Source organism: Cavia porcellus, unplaced genomic scaffold (genome assembly GCF_034190915.1).
Source record: "Cavia porcellus strain 051 isolate PalLab524CR breed Dunkin Hartley unplaced genomic scaffold, mCavPor4.1 scaffold_23, whole genome shotgun sequence".
Taxonomy (NCBI): domain Eukaryota; kingdom Metazoa; phylum Chordata; class Mammalia; order Rodentia; family Caviidae; genus Cavia; species Cavia porcellus.
Window position 1 is genome coordinate 29,653,136 of NW_026947506.1, and position 11,221 is coordinate 29,664,356.

General features: G+C 49.1%; 1 non-coding gene across 1 annotated transcript; it reads right to left on the reverse strand.

The window, feature by feature from the left end:
- Positions 1 to 9,675: 9,675 nt before the first annotated feature.
- On the reverse strand, positions 9,676 to 9,805 carry LOC111756945 (small nucleolar RNA SNORA44). Its single transcript, XR_002791339.1, has one exon. It is a non-coding gene; the product is annotated as a small nucleolar RNA SNORA44 (small nucleolar RNA).
- Positions 9,806 to 11,221: the final 1,416 nt, after the last annotated feature.

An 11,221-nucleotide genomic window follows, 5' to 3' on the forward strand; every position in this document is an offset into this window, starting at 1 on the left:
GCAAATTGCAGTTGCTTTAAAAACTGCTTTAGAGCTGGACGCGGTGGGTATACACCTGTCATCCCAACACTGGGCAGGCTGAGGCAGGAGGACTGCTGTGAATTCAAGGCCAGCCTAGGCGACATAGTGAGTTCAAGACCAACCTGAACTATATAGCAAGACCCTGTCTGAAAGAAAGTAAGAAAGAAAAAAAGAAAAAGCAAGTAAGCTGCTATAGGGTAAGAACTTTTCTGATTAAAACTTTAACTGAAGTCAAGGTCATGTAAATATTCTGAAGAGTTGCCCAAAACAGAAAACATGCCATCCTGTAGATTCCTCACATGGCAGAGACAGTACAGGCCGGGGATACCAGGCTCAACTGCTTCTTTTACAAGGAGACAAAAGACCCCAGAAAAGGGGCTGCCTTGACTTTGGGAGGATCAAAGCCCTGGCCCTCCAACAGGAGACCCCAGGGCTCTGCTCCTCAGAGGGCTATTTCAGGCCAGGGTCCTTACTGAGCCACCCCACCCAGCAGGCCAGCGTGTCAGCAGAAGGCATGCTCAAGAAGAACATGAAAAGGTGATTAGAGACACAATTTAAGCCTTGTACCTGCTCCTATCAGACTTCAGCCGAGCCACAATTGGTCTTCAGAGATGATCACTGATGCCAGTGGATGAAAGAGGAGACTTCTTTGCCCAGCTGTGCCTCCCACTTGTGCCCCACCTTTCCCCCAGACACCCCCCACCAGGGGGCAGGGAAAGCTGCTCTGTATTTCCCTTTCTGCAACACAATGCTTGCTGATGAAGTGATTGTAGCTTTCTCTTGGAGCCATGGCAGCTCCAGGCAGGCAGAGGCCCCGCAGTGCTCTCCTGGGGTTCGCTTAAAATAAGTTCATATTATATCCAAATTCACAGCTGAAAACTAGAAGACGTCCTGTGTGCACAATGCTGAGCACAGGTACTGAGGTTAGGGCATCTGGTTGCTGCTGCAGAGACCAGGTTGCCCCCTCTGTGTCTAGCAGCGGAGACATCATGGGCCAGGTCACTGCCACAGCTAAGCCTTCAGTGACTCAGGCCAACTTAAACACCCCAGGGAACAGAAAGTGGTTCCCCAGCCCAAGACTCTGGGTAGGTAGAGTCAATTTTCCTGGGGTCTCTCTGCATCCTGTGTCTTGTAGAGGGGGGGATTCTGACAAGTTTGATGGACAGTGGTCTTAGTTTCCTCTCCAGTGGGACAAAATACTAGCCACTTGTACCTTTACAAAGGCTTATTTGGGATTACAATTTTTAGAGTTTTCAGTCCACAGTCAGCTGGCTCCAAGGCAGGACATGACAGAGGAGCACAGCAGAAGAGAGCTACTCATAGGATTGATGGTGGAGAAGCAGAAAAGATCAAAGGGGGAGCTGGGAGGGAGACAGACCCTTCTCTAAGCCATGCCCCAGCAACAGATTGCCACCTCCTAATAGCAAGTCAGCTACAAAGCCCCCATAATTCAACCAATCTCCAAAAGCTCTAACTTTGAGAACATGCAGCTGTGGGGGACCTCTAGATATAAACCATAACAACAGTCCTGCTCTTTGCCTGATCTGAGGTAAGAAGACTCTCTCAGGAGATTCACCAAGAGCCCAAGCCCACTAGCAAGGGTGATTCTTAGTATCTGTCCCAGCTGCAACCTGTCAACATGAGGTCAGGGATGCAGGGACACAGGTCAGAGTGACCACTGCCTAGCTTTCAAATGAACTCTGATTTTCAAGTCAATGGTAATTACTTTGTATTGAAGGGTAATCCTCTGGGTTAGAAGAAAGATTTAGAATAGCTATTGAAGATTTGACATATCCTGCACTCTGAATAAAACAAAGAACTAAAGTCTATCGCTCTGGGCAGTCCTTGGCTTGATACAAATGCAGTTACTCTTCACTGAAAAGAGAAAAAGAGTGTGTCAGGAATGCAGGTGTGTCACCTCACACTCATCAGTCATGAAACTGAAACTATTCAGTGGTGGGATGACTGTGGCACACTGGAAATGGGTTTCTGGAGCTGTCTCCTGAGAAGTGTGAGCTTGTATCTACATCCCCCATGGGCACAGGGAGCACGGTGCCATAGGGCCTACATCTGGCATAGAGTCATGTATCATGTCTGCAATCTGGAGAAAGCTTACAGATCAGCTCACAGACAAAACCTGGCTGGGTGGGGCAGCCCACTGCTTAAAATCCAAAGCTCAGAACCTGGTACACAAAGAATGAAAGTTTGGGAGGTCTGGTGAAAAGGGTTAAAACAACTACAATAAAACTAAACAAAGTTGGGCTGGGGATTTAGCCCAGCTGTTCAAGTACTTGCTTGGTAAGCGCAAGGTCATGAGTTTGATCCCTGGTACAAAAAAAAAAAAAAAACACTAAACAAAGACAAAGATGTTAGCATTCATCGCAGATGACATATTTTTTTAGGAAATAAGGTCCCAGTACTTAAAATGGAAATTCTAAGTTAGGAATCAAAACAAATTGTAGATAAGTTGCAGCCAGCACTTTGAGACACATATTTTAGATAATCTAATACTGTCCTCAGGGCCAGCCTCAAATCCTCCCACTGGATTTGAACCACTGGTTAAGCGTAATGTCATTTACATTCAGTTTCAGGCAGCAGAAACCAACTCTAGCACATTTAACAGAAAAACACTAAAAAAAAAAAAAATTGGAGCCTAAGAAAAAAAGGACATGGACATATTTCAAACTTACTAGCAATATGCCTTTAAAAGAGGGGACCAAGTCTAACAAAACCAAGATGGTGACAGTGACATAGCCACTTTGAGAACAATGACCAGCAACTGCACTTCTAGGTTCTTCCCAAGAGACTTTTTTTAAAAAATCATGCTTGCAAAAGACAAAATAATGCATATCAACCTTATTCTTAGTTAACGTCCATCAACAGAATGGACCAGAATTTGTGTGTAGTCACACAGCAGGATGATTCCCGCCACATGGAAGCAGTCACATGTGAAACACCAGGTACGTGACATGCAAACAGAGTGTGTGCAGGTGAGGCAGAGAGGCCTAAACAAGGATGAGGTGTAAAGATGGGACAGATGGGTCTACAGGGCCGCTCACCTGGACATAGCTCTCTACAGGGTTCTCTGAGGCGAGTGGACACATCTTGCCCATCCCTCCAGGCCATGGAGCAGGAGGCCAAACACAGCAAGATTTGAATCCTCACACATCAAAGCACTGCAGATGGGGAGGAATCCACTGAAATCCATTCCTAGCCTGGCAGTCTTATGTCCCAAGGATAGAGCCCCGAGGAGACTATGTCCACTCAACTGCATCATCCTGGAGGCCTACTCCTGGAGACCAGTGCCTGGTCCAGTTTCTCTTCTCAGACACTGCTGGATCGCCATCATGTCCAAGTGGTCCCACGTCTCCCAAGAGAAATCCCTATCAGAAGGCAGGGATATCAGAGAGAGGGAGGCTGCAGCCCACAATGTAGAAAGGGCCACAGCAGTCTCCTTTCTCCCAGGGTGCCCTCACCTAAGTTGGTTCACTTAGCATCCTTCTGAACATCCTCAGCATACACTAGAGCATTTTTCCAGAATTTCCAGTGAGTACTGTCATTTGTCTTGTGGGATTGTCTTAAGGTCCCTGAAACTCTCTCAACTGCTGCATTCATACCAGGGGCCCCACCTGTGTCTTCTGTGCCCTGCCCAGCACCAGCTGCCTGGCCCAGCCCACAGGTCCTAACCTGTTTGTTCATAAAGAAGCCATTCCCTACCTTGCAAAGGTTTGTTATGAGCCAGAGGGGTCCAGCCATCACAGCTTAGCTGCTAACTAGTTGCTATGGGGCCATCTTGGCCCCACAAAAATGTAGGAACACGGCCTGGCAGAGTGCTTAAAACGTGGTTATTGCACAGGATTTGGTCTTTAAGGATAAGATGCATTGACCACCTGGGCAGTAGGCCAGTCCAAGTCCAAAAAGATCAAAACAGTAGACCTGACAGCAATAATGGTTTCACAGTGAGTGTGCTGAACACCTAAAAGGGTCTTTAAAATACCGGGGAAACACGTCAACATCCCTAGGATTCCTACCCGGATGAAGGCAAAAACTAACCCTCCCCCCCCCCTCCCCGGGCTAAAGCACACATTTTGCTCCAACCCGTTGTTAGGTAAATTTGAACTGAGAGAAATGATGAGGTCCTCGTGATCACTAAGCCCTCACTTCTCGGGAACCAGCCAGGGAAGGAGGGACACGGGTGGTCATAGGAAAGGGGGTGGAGGGTTATGGATGGGGGGACAGCGGACAGTCAGGGGGGTGAAAGCCGCCGATTCCCCCAGCGACCCGGGAGCGTCCGGCCTTTCTCTCCGTGGTGCGAAGCCAGGGAAACACCCCTGGCGAACAAGGTTAGGCCGCACTTCCGGGGTGCGGTAGGGGCTTAGCACCTCACGGCCTCAGGGAAAGGAGGGATCCTCCGCGACTGCGCAGCGCCCCCGCCCCCTTCTCCCCCCCGCGCCTGCGCAGCTCCGGCCCCGGCGCCTTCTTTCGCGCTACGTCTGCAGCGTGGAAGCTCCAGTCTCCCCTTTGTCCGTGGGCGCCGGCTCCCAGAGTTCTTTGCCCACAAATGAACCAACCCTCTGCTCTCCTGACCCGAGTTTTGACCCGCCCTCTTCCCACAGCTGCATTTGACTGCGCAGGAGCTCCCCGCCTCCCTGAGCTCCTTAACCCAACCCCTCTCTCTTAGGCTGTCCCATCACCCCTTCAGCCGAGCTTTGGAGGTGGGTAGGGGTGGTCACTGCTCTGCTCATGCGCAGTGGCCGTCCCAGCTGGGCGGGGTTGAAGCAGTCGGTACACCTTCTCCAGTCGTTGGATCGCTGCGACTGTGTGGTTTTGAGCAGTTTTCCTCATCCGCAAAACATCGTAAATACTAGTTTTAAAATAAATGCCAGTAGTCTGTCCCGAACGTCCCCTGGGGTCCTCTGATTTCCTTATGGTTGCTGTGGTCCTCACGCGGACAGAGCACCACTCACTGGACCACCTGCTGTTTGCCGGGTCTGCAGATGTCCGGCAGCGGCCAGGGATGATGGGGGATGTCCCGCCATGACCAGGGTTGTGCAGAGCGACCATGGTGTCCCTTGGTGACCAGAGCTGTCTAGCGTGACTGGGGGTGTCCCGTGGTGACCAGAGTTGTCCAGAGTGGCCCTACTACATGTCCCGTCCCGCCATCCCTGGGCGTAACCAGAGACTATGAGGGTATTCCGTGGCAACCAGGGTGACAACAGTGTCCTGTGGTGATGCTGCCTAGGTGGGGGAGGGAAAATGGGTTTGAGGTATGGTCTGGAGCCAGCTAACTGCTCACAACAGCAACAAGCCCTCAAGCTGGTGGCAAAATGTGGCCAGAGCAAAGTGAAGTATGTGATTTTACCCCCAACCAGTTCCAGCCCTGAGTGACCCATTTCCCCATTTCAAAGTGGGGGATATGAGGCAGAACAGATGGGAACGTAGCTTTGGCCAGGTGTTGCCCCGATTATGGAGAGGTGGTTACAGGCAGTAGAGTAGTTTTAGGGAGAGGCGCAGAAAGATTAGGGCTGGCAGTGCAGAAATTTCTGGAGAAGTGGCATTGTCCCTATTCATCCTTGCTGCTGGCACTAGTGTCCCTTGGCGGCATGCAGCTGTCCCCAAGCACCCCAGCCTGTCTGTCCTCTGGTTGTGTTTCCTGAGATCCAAGCACTGCGGTGGGATTAAGCAGTGGTATGGGGGGGGGGGGTTTCTAATCCCTATTAAAATGTTATCCAGATACTTGTGAAGCGTGGCACAAGGGAGTCCATTCAAAGGGCCTTGTAGAAGTGAGCACTCTACAACTCTGAATATCTGGGAAAAGCTGGGATGTACAGCCGCTCCCACAAAAAGGTGGAGTGAGAAACCACTGGGCTCTGGTAGACAGATGAGACTGGGTTTCTGCCCAAAGTAGGATTGGGTGGAGTGAGGCACAGGATCAGATATCAAGGGTGGGAGATTTCGCTAAACTGGCCCAGCAGGATTCCTGCTAAAACCAGACAGAAGGGCCCAAGGTCAGGACTAGCCAGAGGACTTAGGGCCCTGATCCAAGTGTGGCCTACAGAGGAAGTGTCAACTTTCACTTGAGATGAGTAAAATAGTCATGAGAGACAGCAAAACAGGTAAAGGAATGCTGACCAGGCCAACAGCCCAGTGTTTAAATGCCAGTGGGCCCTGGAGGAAGGGGCCAGTCCAAGAGAGCAGGCCCCAGGACATTTAAACATGTCCTGCCTTCCAGGGAGGGCAGTGTGAAGCCAAGGTGGATTTACACCAACCCAAGAATGCTACTGGGAGATGTATTACAATTTGGCTTTCCATCATAATTCTGCTTGACTTGTCTCTTTTAAAAATGGAATATAGCTGGGTGTGGTGGTGTATGCCTATATTCCCAGCACTTGGGAGGCTGAGGTAAGAGGATCACTGCAAATGCACAGCTACCCTGGACTACAAAGTGAGTTCAAGGCCAGTCTGAACTGCAAAGTGAGACCCTGTCTCAAAAAAGACAAAGAAAGAAAGAAAGAAAGGAAGGAAGGGAAAAGAAATGAAAATGGAATGCAATGTATAAATATGACCATATGGGTTCTGGTCAATCAAGATTATAGTACACTAAGATTTTATTGGCTAATTATAATTAATTACAATTCTGGGGTGTTTAACAATGCTATGATGCAATTTGCACAGTTACAAGTGGAGAATGAGACCAAGTGTATGTAACACTAACCTGACCTGTTCATCACTGTAACTGGGTGGTGTCTCAGCATGTGGCTATAAGCAAGAGGAATTGGAAACAAGAATGGCTTCCTCACCTTTCCCTCATGATTCAGCTGACCAATTCTCCAAGCTTATGGGGACCAATACAAACCAAAAGTAAACATCTATAAGACCCTTTAGCCTGGCCTTTCCAAGACCCACCCAATGTCCACACTGGGTAGTCAGCTCCTAATGCCCACTGGCAGCACCTTAATACTGGGTTTACCTTTTTATGCAGAATTTTCCTTTCCCTAGCTGGAAGACCTATATATATGCACATTTCTTTTGAGATACTTGCACTGTATCATCACAGATTTTTAAAAATCTATGCCTGGCTAATTCCTGGGGATACTGTAGAAAAGGCTTGAGAATGGCCTTGACATAGTTCCTAAAGTCCTCTCAAATGGAGACAAGTCTATTTTTAGATGAAATTTCCTTGGGAAACATTTTCTATTTTATATTTTTATCAATAATCCCTGCTTAATGTTTTCAACCAATATTTATAACCCTGCCTAAGAGCTTGGGAATAAATGGATTTTAATAAAGAAAAGCTGTTTTACAGGGCATCAACATAAGAGGATGTTGGCAAATGAGAAAGAGGGAAAAAGAAACCAATAAACTGAGAAGCACAGCCACCAGGGTGAAAGGGCCATTGAGACCGGTCCACAGCCGCCAGGGCAGGTGGAGCCACTGAGGTGGAACAGAAGCAAGCAGACTCCTGCACCTGCACAGGATTGATGCCATCCAGGAGACAAGATTTGGTCTCCTCCTGCACGCATCCAGTGACAACCGTGCTGGTGGACAGTAGTGTGTCTGTTGCTTACTTTTGTAACCTTAAAAGTCAGTGTTCTCAATGCTCTCTCTTGGCTCGTTTGGAGTGTCCAGTGGTCCCTACTCTATAATTGAAGAGAGTGCTACCCTCTCTTCTCAATCCCTGTCCCTTCTTTTATTATCCCAACTCCTATTGAGTGGTTATTTTTAATTTGGAAGTGAATAAGATGCACATGTTATCCTATAATCATAATTTAGCCCTCTGGGGTCCCTGCAAATGGCATACAGAGACCACATGATTGGCCTTCCCCTGAGCCCTCTGAGAGGATGCATTCCCAGTACTAAAGTCAAAAAGATTTTTTGTTTTTTTTTATACCACATCATTCCTTTGAAGTCATACCATGTTTATGTTTCCTTATATTTGTGCTAGGAACTTTCAGTTTCTCACATATTATATTTTCTCTTCTTTGGTCCTTTTTGATGGATGTCTTACTCTTTCCAGGTGCTATGACAAAATATCTTGGACTAGGAAGCTTATAATAATAGAAATGTATTTTTCACAGTTCTGGGGGCCAGGAGGTCCAAAATCAAGGTGCTGGCAGATTCTGCATCTATTCCATGAGAACTGGTTCATCATTATCTTCCCATTAATCCCTTCCCTTAGAACCTCATCCTTTTCCCATAGCTCCATCAGTCAGGATTTCAGCAAGTACTTCAGAGGACACAGTCATTCAGAACATACGAAGTGCAAGGAGCCTTCCTCAGCCCAAGGTCACCACCAAGGTTGTGTTTCTGTCACAACCACATGGAATCACTAGCTGTTGTCCTCTCTGGAAAGCACCTATTGCCCCCTGGCATCTCTCACTACAGTGGGCCTGCCCTGTGCTCTTTGCTGCATAGCTACCACGGACGACTCCCTTCCTCCAGTCCTGGGCAAGACGCTGTCTTAAGTGCCCATAGGGTGGGCTCCATCTTTGATGCTGCTGATCACTGCCCAAGTCCTCTGACTTTGCTTTGCCTCATGGGACATCTTTGGCTGATGTTCAAGTGGTGTATTCTGGACTTAGTTTTTCTCAATGGCCTTGTGTCTTTGCTCTGAAAATGTCTCTCCTTGTGAAGGGAGGCTTAGCAAGGGTGACTGACTTTTGCTGAGCCTGCTAATTTTCTATCCCCATCAGTGTAGAGTGAGTCCCAGATCTGTGGTCCATCCTAAGAGGAATCACCCACTTGGCTCTGTGATCCATCCTGGGAACTAACCAAGTAACAAGGCTGTTGAAATGGGCAGAATCTTGAGCCTTCAACAGTGGGTCGGAACTGTGTTGCTATCCAGTAAAAATTGAAAGCAAAATGCGTTTGATCTTTCTCATGGTAGAGGGTCATACCAAAGACTGACCCTTCTTGCCAGTGAGGAGAGGACCCTCATGCCAGCCTGCATGGGCAATAATCCACTCTTGTGAACAGGCCCAGGGCTGCAGAACTTGCACCACATCCTGGACACTTCTGTTTTTTGTTTTTCCTTTTTATCGGTACTGGGGATGGAACTCATGACTGCCTGCTTTCAAGGCAGGCACTTATGCCGCTGAGCTAAACACCCAGCCCCTGACACTTCTGTTTTGAAAGGGAAGGGGCAACCTTTGTCGGCTGTTCTGACCAGGCCTATGCACCCGCCTCCCTATCCTCTGGGCTTTATGCAGATAGGTGTGACTGGGAGAACACATAGCCTGCTGGTGTCTCCACTCCTCTTTTAACCTTTGTCCCCATCTGAGACCCTCTGTCAGGGTAGACTTAGTGGACTAGGGAGAGTAATGTCCCTCTGTTTCTAGCCCCCCAGAAACTTCATGACTCCACGGTCTTGGGCCTGCACCCTCAGAAGTGTGACCCATCCCTACATATCATGAGCCACAGTAGTCTGCAAATGCCTGGGCTGGACTGTACCCTCCTCAAGGCCTCTCCAGAGCAGAGGAGGAATTTAAATAATTTAAAGTGCAGGAGTGATCTTCTCTGGATGGAGGTCAGACACCAGGTGGGGCAGCTGAGGTAAAGGCCTGTGGCCCAGGGGTGAGCCAGGATCCTCTCAAGTTTGATCCACAGGAAAGGAGGGACAGTGATCCAGTGGATCACTCTTTTTTTTTTTTTTTTCCTTATAGGAAAGGTGAGTGGCAGCCACAGGTATTGGGTTGACCTGAGCTGTCAAAGTCTCTCCAGGTTGCTCTCGCATGCAGTTGGAGATCCCATGGCTACACCAGCCACAGCCCTTGGAAACATGCTGAGGATCACTCTTCACTGCCCTTGAATTGAGGACACTATATCTGTGGCTACCACTCCGCATCACTGCTGCTGAGCCTACTCCCCTGGCCCTCAAGAGCCCACATGGGCAGCACTGCTCCCAGAACATAATTAAAGAAGAAATGTTCATTGCCAGAGGTGTCACCAGGACTGAAGTTGGGTGACTCACAGCCCCTTGTGAGAGATGGAACAGCTCATGGGTTCCAGCACAGCCTGAGTACCCATCCGCGGGGCAGTCAGCCTCACAGTTCACAGCCAGTGGCTTAATTGTTGTGACACAAAAGATCTGGGAAGAACATCTGCCTTCTTTGAAGAGCCAGCCCGAGAGCAGAGCTTTCTCAGCAGCTTTTGTCTGGTTCGGCTTTACATCCCATGGCCTGTGTTCTCTTTCAATCTGGCTGGACTTGCTGTCTATGCACAGTAATGTGTCATGGGACCATGGCGCTGGACGCCCATGGGCTCATCTCTGGCCTAGGCTGAGTTCTGTCTGCCTACATGGAGCTCAGGCCTCTGTGGACAGAAGAAGAGGGCACAGAGGGCAGGGTTCATGCTGGGTCTGGACTCTGGAGCTACCTTCATGGCCGGTCCACAGAGCAGACACTGTTCAGGTCCAAGGTCAGTTATGACCTGTTGTGAGGCTATAGACACGGCATGATTGGATGCTGCTTCTGAGGAGCCCCACAGGCTGATTAGATGGCAGCTACCCTGTCGATCCCACATCTGGAGGCTTCTGCCTGCCCAGATGTCTGTCCACACCAGGGGACAGGCAGCCTGTGAGTGCCAGGTAAAGGTGTAACTAAGTGCATAGACCTCAATCCCTAGGCGAACAGCAGACGTTGAACCATGTTCCTTAGTGATTTTTCTAAAACCATAAGATTGGAGCAATTATTCTAAGGTAGAAAGAAAATTGTTACAAGAATTGGACAACATTGGGGAATATGGCAAGAACCAAAGCAGACTCTGTGGACTTAGGGGATCCGTTAGAGCCTGCTCCTGAATTCCAGTGAGCTTGGGGACAGAAGGGCCCCATGGAACTGGGGCACTGAAGTGGGCGTAGGGCATCAGGCTAAGGAGAGACTACCTCATGACACTGCAGCTTGCCCAGTATTTGTAGTCCCCATGGTCAGGTTCCGCTGTGTAAACAGAACCAAAAATAGCAGTGGCTGAAACCAGACAGTGAATTTTCTTCCAGGCACAGGAAGTGTGGAGGTTGCACCATGGCAAGCATGAAGCTCATAGCAACCTCAAGACAGGAACACTCTGTCCCTCCACCCCAGCCTCCTAGCTCGTACCCCTCCACCCCACCTTCCTAGCTCATGCCCCTCTGCCCCTCCCAGAATGGTTGCTGGAGCTCCAGCCCTCACATCTGCCCACTACCCAGCTTGGAAAGAGGTTTGCA